This window comes from Bos indicus, chromosome 14, assembly GCF_029378745.1.
Source record: "Bos indicus isolate NIAB-ARS_2022 breed Sahiwal x Tharparkar chromosome 14, NIAB-ARS_B.indTharparkar_mat_pri_1.0, whole genome shotgun sequence".
Lineage (NCBI taxonomy): Eukaryota > Metazoa > Chordata > Mammalia > Artiodactyla > Bovidae > Bos > Bos indicus.
The window spans coordinates 34,472,934-34,480,856 of record NC_091773.1 but is presented as its reverse complement, the minus strand read 5'-3'; the positions used below and the strand labels follow the sequence as shown (position 1 = coordinate 34,480,856).

Below are 7,923 nucleotides of genomic sequence, written 5' to 3'. Positions count from 1 at the left end.
TTACCTAGGAGGGTATTAAACTCAGTGAAATCAGGTAGATGGAAAAGACAAGTGCTCTATGTTAACACTTACAGGTGAAATCTTAAAAATAAAACAGACAAATGTATATAATGAAACAGAAAGAGACTCACAGACTAGAGAAAAAGCTAGTGGTTATCAGATGAGGAGAAGAAAGGAAGTTGAGGCAAGATAGGGGGAGGGGATTAACAGGTAAAAATCCCTATGAATAAAAAAAATTAACAATAAGGACAGATTGTACAGCACAAGGAATATAGCCATTATTTTTTAATAACTTTAAACTGAATATAGTCTATAAAAATATTAAATCACTATGGACATGAGTTTGAGCAAGTTCCAGGAGTTTGTAATGGACAGGGAGGCCTGGCATGCTGCAGTCCATGGGGTTGCAAAGAGTTGGACACAACTGAGCTACTGAACTGAACTGATGTTAGTGTTTAGCGTTTGTCACTCAGTCACGTCCAACTCTCTGCAATACCATCGACTGTAACCCACCAGGCTCCTCTGTTATGGGATTTCCAAGGCAAGAATACTGGAATGGGTAGCCATTCCCTTCTCCAGGGGATCTTCCTGACTCAGGGATTGAACCCAGGTCTCCTGCATTGCAGGCAGATTCTTTACCATCTGAGACACCAGGGTAGCCCAACTTTAAATGGAATATAATCTATAAAAATATTAAATCATTGTGTTGTACACCTGAAACAAATATAATATTGACAATCAAATACACTTCAATTAAAAAAGAAAAAAAGAGCCAACAGAGGGAAGTGCAGGGGTAGTTATGCTCCCTCTCTTACTGCTGTGGGTCCAAAGTGTGGTGAACAGGATGGCCTGGAACAGATCTGGGGGAGATTGGATTCAATTTAATCGCAGGTACTGCACATCGTTATTCAGCCAGCTCAATCGTTTGAGTCTCAGCTTATTATTATATGAAGTGGGATATTCATTACCTCACTGGGTGGATGACCTGTAATAACCTTTACAAAAACAGTCCAGATTCAGTAAGCGTTAGTTTCTTCCCCACTTTTAGCAGTGAGATCTCAAGAAAGAATGAATTACAACTTACGTCACCAAGAGACCACTTCACACATGGCAGCAATAAGAGAAAAAAAAATTTTTCATTTTCCAAGCTCTGCACTTCAGAGGATTCAATTAGAAACTATAAAGAAATCTCAGGCTCTTCACAGATCCAAGCAGACTGGAATTAAGGCAGCTTGGTGGCAGAAACACACTGTACTGTAACATGAATATCCCAAATTAGGAGACAGTAATGCATTATAATACGGTCATATGATGGAATATTGGAAAGCTATGAAAAGAAAAGGAACAACATTTTAATGACATGTGAAAGATATAATACTTCGTGAAAAAAACCAGAGTATAAAATACAATGCAAGTTCAGCTTCATTTAAAAGGAAAAAACCACAAAGACTAAAGAATATAAAGTGGATGAACTTTTGGGGAAAAAAAAAAAAAAAACTTTAACTGAGATGCAATTCACATACTGGGATGTGGACTTTTAAGGCAAAATAGAAGACTTCAAAAAAAAATTGGACTTACAGAGGGTGCTTCAGGCTCCTCCTTATTGATCTTGGGGCTCCATTTATTTACTCTTTTTAGAGAAACCTTGCAAGAAGCACTGATTTAGTTGAGGCTTTCAATTTTCAGGTCAGGAAATTGAGCCCCAGAGAAGTGAATACACCTGTCTAAGGAAGCACAGCAGATTAGCAGCAAAGTAGGAACTAGAACTTCAGGTTTCAAGCTCAATACACCTCAACATGCCAGTTGTCTAACATCATCACTCTTTTCTTGTTCAACCCATAGTCACACATCGTTGGGAGTTCCCTGGTTGTCTAATAGTTAGGACTCAGTGCTCTCACTGAGGGTGTTGGGCTCAGTCCCTGGTTGGTGAAATGAGATCCTGCAAACCACACGGTGCAGCCTAATAAACAGATAAATAAGTAATAAAAATAAAATAAAACATATTCACATATAGTTTCTATGTTGTTGTCATTATAGTATAGACACAAATTGGGGACTACTAATTCCTTAAAACAGTTTTTCTTCTCTCAAGTTCTGCTATGTCAACATTTATTCTTCTTTTCATCTGTATAAGCAGTCTGCCTACAGTATTTGTGAGCCTGGGGAATATTTTTGTAAAAAGCCCAAGAAACTCAAAGGGCCCTTTTATTAGCAATTGTTGGAATCTCTGACTTCACTTTTAAATTTAAATTTTACATTCCTTCCTCTTCAAAGTTTGCCTCTTTAAAAATGACTTATAATCTCTTCCTCTTAATTTTTTAAGACAATAGATACTTTTAAAAATACCTCTCTCTCTCCAGCCACCTCCAGCCTCTTGGAGGGTGAGTTGGGCTCATTGCAAACTCCTTGTCCCTCAAGCCCTGCCTCCAACAAAGAACTTCTCTCCTCAAGTCATTAGGATCCTAATTTTCTTCTGTCCTTGTACCTTAGAACCTGCCGTCAGTTATTTCTATCTTAGCCTAGCAGTTCTCAACCTTGCCTGCATTTTAGGATCACCTGCGCTGTGCTGTGCTCAGTCACTCAGTCTTGTCCCACTCTTTGCAACATTATGGATTGTAGTCCCCCAGGATCCTCTGTCCCTTGGGATTCTCCAGGCAAGAATACTGGAGTGGGTTGCCCTCCTCCAGGGGACCTTCCCAACCCAGGGATCGAACCCAGGTCTCCCGCATTGCAGGAGGATTCTTTATCATCTGAGCCACCAGGGAAGCCCTTAGAATCACATAGGAGCTCCTAATTTATTTTTAGTGGGATGAGCATGTGGTTCTCTTCCTCAACCAGGATTGACAACTTCTGCCTTGGATGAATAGGTTAAAATGAGTGTGATTTCTAAGAATATTTTTGTTTTAAAATAAGTCCATTTGGCTCACAGGGGAAGTATTTTTTTTGGAACGGACCCCTGAAATTATACAACTAATGGTTTTCATTCATTCATTTATTCATTCATTTATTCTTCATTCATTAAAAACCTACACTGTGCCAGACACTAGAGGTTGACATATGCTCCTTGTTTTCAAGGGGCTTATTATCTACTAGCAGGAAAAAAAGTGCTCTAGTAAACATGAGGAAGTGCCATCTGTGGTATGATAGAGATGTGTATGCATGTATTATATCAAAACCAAGTTAAAAAACTATAATAATTCTTGTTTAATTGGAAGTTATAAGTGAAACACTAAGTTACGTGTGTAGACTAACACCACAGTTCTATGAATAGAAAATGGAAGGCTGTTTAAAGTTGAGGTCAAATTTGAGGGGGTCTTGAAATGACAAAGACTAGTTCAAGTGGCTCAGTGGCAAAGAATCCACCTGCCAAAGCAGGAGATGCAAGTTTGATCCCTGGTTTGGGAAGATCCCCTGGAGGAGGAAATGGTAACCCACTTCAGTATTCTTGCCTGGGAAATCCCATGGACAGAGGAGCCTGGAGGGCTGTAGTCCATGGGGTCATAAAGAGTCAGACACAACTGAGCATGCGTGCACACAAACATTGGTGTAAAAGAGAAAGAGAAAAACTCATATTGATAGATTTTTATTAAAATCATTCAGAATTAAAGGAAACGATAGTTAATAGAGTTACATTAAAAGTAAATAAGCAATAAAAATATATGGTAAAGGGCCAATGGGACAGACCAAGAGTAGAACAGAAACAATTTGTAGGAAAGGAAAAAGAGCAAAAAACCTCAAAAATGTCTCATGAAGAAACCATAATCATTCCAAAATAGAGTTAAAGTATATTTAAGAATATCACAAGTTAATGATATATTAAAGGGAAGAAAAATAAAAGCAGAGTAATGTATATAATAGAATGAGACTGGAAAATACATGCCATCACCAAAAAATCTGTTTATTATTATTTAAAATATGCTATATAAAATATATCATTTTGTTTCATTTGAAAAACAATTTTAGGAAGGAGCAGACTGGAAATAAAACTTAAAGAATTGCACAAATGTCCATATTTAAAATTTAGCATGAAAAACCTAGTAAAGATCAAAGAAAAGCCAACAGTGAAATCAAGCCAAACACACTGGGAGAATTTACTCAGTAAAGAATCTGATTATCTTGTTCTTTATAAAATCCTACAAAATTCCACCACACTATAAGAAATCTTGAAATTATTCCTGTGGGGATCCAAAATTTCTCAGCTTGGAGATGGCAACAGTATGCTGGAAAGCATACTGAATATAGCACTCAGTTTAGTACTACAGATGTGCCTCATTGCTGATAGTATGTTTATCTGTGTTAATTGCTCAGTCATGTCTGACTCTTTGTGACCCCATGGATTGTAGCCTGCCAGGCTCCTCAGTCTATGGAATTCTCCAGGCAAGAATACTGGAGTGGGTTGCCATTTCCTTCTCCAGAGGATCTTCCCAACCCAGGGATTGAACCTGGGTCTCCTACATTGCAGGCCAATAGCAATTTATGTATAAGACTTCTTCAGTTTTGGTTATTATAACTACTGTTTTGTTAATAGAGTACAAGATTTTTGGTCATGAAAGAAAGTTGAGTTAGACTGTCATAACTGCTGTTTCATTGCTCTCTCTCTCTATATATATATATTTTTGTTGTTGTTGTTGTTGTTAAGCAAAATATTGCAAAGAAAGAATCCCTGGCAGTCCAGTGGTTAGGATTTGGTGCTTTCACTGCTGGGGTTCAGGTTCGATTCCTGGTTGGGGAACTAAGAAGCCACAAGTCATGCAGCATAGCCAAAAATAAACAAATAACAGCAACAAATATACCCAACACTGGCCCTCCCATGATGAAAGTGATCCAGTGTAAGCAACCTGCCAACCAGGTAACTGATTGCTCCCCCTGGGAATGGTGCCATATTGGGGACTCGGTGTTAGTCTCCACGGCTGGCTGACTGGACACTCTCTGGTAGCCATAGCCAGGTTGGCCTTGGTTAATGGAAGTCCATGTTGTCACCATGACTACATTGTTCATGAGCCCATTGGGCAATGACAAGAATCTCTGAGGAAAGAAGTGAACTGTTAGCCACAGAATGGGCTACCCTATCCACCATCATGGTTTTATACAGCATTGCTTCTGAACGAGGAACTCACTTTATGACAAATGAAGTGTGTCAGTGGTCTCCCCTCATAGATTTCTATTCTTCAACCATCCTGAAGCAGTTAGCTTGATAGAATAGTGGCAAGTCCTTTTGAAGACAAAGTTAAATACAAGAACAGCTCAGGGTCACTACTTTATAGGACTGAGGCCAGGTTTTCCAGAAGGTGGTGTATGCTCTACCTTGGTGACCAGTATATGGTGCTATATTTCCCTCATGGCCAGAATTCATGGGGATGGGTCTAAGAATCAAGGAATGGAAATGGCAGGGGAATACCTCACTACTACCTCTAGTGATCCACTGGCAAAAAGTTTGCTTCCTGTCCCTGTGACCATAAGCTCTGCTGGTCTAGAGGTCTTAGTTTCAAAGGGAGGAATGCATCCACCAGGGACAGAGCAGTGATTCCAAGAACTGGAAGTGAAGACTGTTACCTGACCACTTTGGGCTTCTCAAGCCTCTGAGTTAACAGGCAAAAAAGAAGGTTACTATATGGCTGGAGCAACTGATCCTGATTGCCAAGGGAAAATTGAATTGCTACAAGCAATGGAGGTAAGGAAGGGTGTGGCTAGAATTCAGGAGATCTGTTAGGGCTTCTCTTAGTAACATAACCTGGGTTAAAGTCAATGGAAAACTACAACAGTCTAATTCAGGCAGCTCTATTAACGGCCCAGCTGCTTCGTGAATGAAGGTCTGGGTCACTCTACTGGGTGAAAAACCACAAACAGTGCTGCTTCAGCAGTACAAATATTAAAACTGGAATGATACAGAGCAGACTAACATGTGCCCTGCACAAGGATGACATGCAAATTCACGAAGTGTCCCACAGTTTTAGAACAAACTAGCGGTTACCAGTGGGGAGAGGAAAGTGGGGAGGGGCAAGATAGGGAAGGCGATGAAGATGTACCAACTACTATGTATAAAATAAACAAGCTACAAGAATATACTGTAGAGCACTGGGAATATAGCCAATGTTTCATAATGGCCAGGGATGGAATGTAACCTTGAAAAATTGTGTATTACTATACACAGACAGATCATATACCTGAAACATAATATTGTATATCAACTCTATCTCAGTTTAAAAAAGAGAGAGAGAGAAAAGAACCACAACCAGTCAAGTTGCTTGGTGAGGATGAAAGGAATATGTAATGGGTAGTGGAAGAATACAGTTATCAATACCAGCTATGACCATGTAACCAGTTACAGAAATGAGGATGTAACTGTTATAAGTATCTCTTGCTTTTCTTTTGCTGTGAACATGCTTGTGTGTATGAGTAGGTTTGTGTCTGTATGTATGTGTGTATCTGCCTGTCTGTCTACTTTTGTTTTCTTCCCCATCCCCTTATCGTATGACATAAAATGCATTACCTTTATTTTAAGATTTATATTTATTTACTCGTTCATTTTGTTTTTTGGCTGTGGCGGGTGTCTGCTGCTGCACATGGACTTTCTCTGGTTGTGGTGATCAGGGGTCACTCTTCGTTGTGGTGTGTGGGCTTCTCATCGCAGTGGCTTCTTCAGTTTCAGAGCACAGGCTTTAGGTATGCGAGTGTCAGTACTGTAGCCCCTAGTGTGTATTCACTTTAAATCATAAAATTTAAACATTGTTACCTTTACATCATAAAGTTACAAGAATATCAAGAAGAGTGAACATCACCCAAGGGTTTTGGATCCTCTTCTAGGGAGTTCGTATGCTTTCAGCTGTACACAGGATGCCTGTGAGCTACACCGCTTCAGTTGTGTCTGACTCTTTGTGACCCCATGGACTGTAGTCCGCCAGGCTCCCTCTGTCCATGGAATTCTCCAGGCAAGAATACTGGAGTGGGCTGCCATTCCCTACTCCAGGGGATCTTCCTGGCCCAGGGAGCGAACCCATGTCTCCTGTATCTCCTGCACTGTAAGCAGATTCTTTACTGAAGCACTGGGAAGCCCCACTGGAGCACGTTCCCCTGTCTAATTTATATTCTGCATTCTGCTGCGCCTCTGTTCAATGATTTCACTTAATTTTTATAAAACATAAATATTTATTCTATGTGAATGGTTTTCTTTAGGCACATTAAATCATTCATTCAACAAATACTCACCAAGTGCCAAGCATGAGCCACTTGATTTGTAAATTCCATTAAGATAGGGCTGTTGCCTGTCTTATTTGTTACTTGGTCTCCAGTACCGAGAATGATGCTTTGCACAGAACAGGAACTCAATAAATGTGTAGTGAATTAATAAATGGAAAGAAGCATATCCAATACCCCTGGTAATAATTTGTGCATTATCTCTGGCACTCCATGTCCAAAGATTGTTAATATACACTTCCTAGTTGTGAACATAACAAGCCCTTTAATAACCATTAGCTATGGCAAAATGGTGTATTTTGTTTTGTTAAAAAAATGATGTTTTTGTGAAAGGCTTTGAAGTCTCAGATGAAAAGTACAGGGAATCCTCATGGATTTATTTCAAAAGTTTACTTGTTCATTGATTGGTTATGAGGCAGAACATATTTTTCTATGGAAACAAGGTTTTGCAAGGGGTTTAGATTCTCAGAGCTGCCCTGCTAAAACCTATGACATCGAAAATAGCACAGTTGTAGTAATAGAACATAACCATCGTATGTGTTTCTGTGGAAAACTAGAACTTAATCTGCTGTATTTGGAAAGGCACTCTGTTAAGAGTGTCTACATTAGAATGGTGAGTCTTGGAGTTAGTGGTTACACCACAGAAGAGTATTCAAACTCACCCGTGCTTGGTATTTTATCTTAGGAGGGCAGAGAGGTTGAAACAAACAACTAAACTCTCGAGAGGCA

General features: G+C 39.5%; 1 non-coding gene across 1 annotated transcript; it reads left to right on the top strand.

The window, feature by feature from the left end:
* The first annotated feature begins 5,846 nt into the window (after window positions 1-5,846).
* Window positions 5,847-5,952, top strand: LOC139187047 (U6 spliceosomal RNA). Its single transcript, XR_011570748.1, has one exon. It is a non-coding gene; the product is annotated as a U6 spliceosomal RNA (small nuclear RNA).
* The last annotated feature ends 1,971 nt before the right edge of the window (window positions 5,953-7,923 follow it).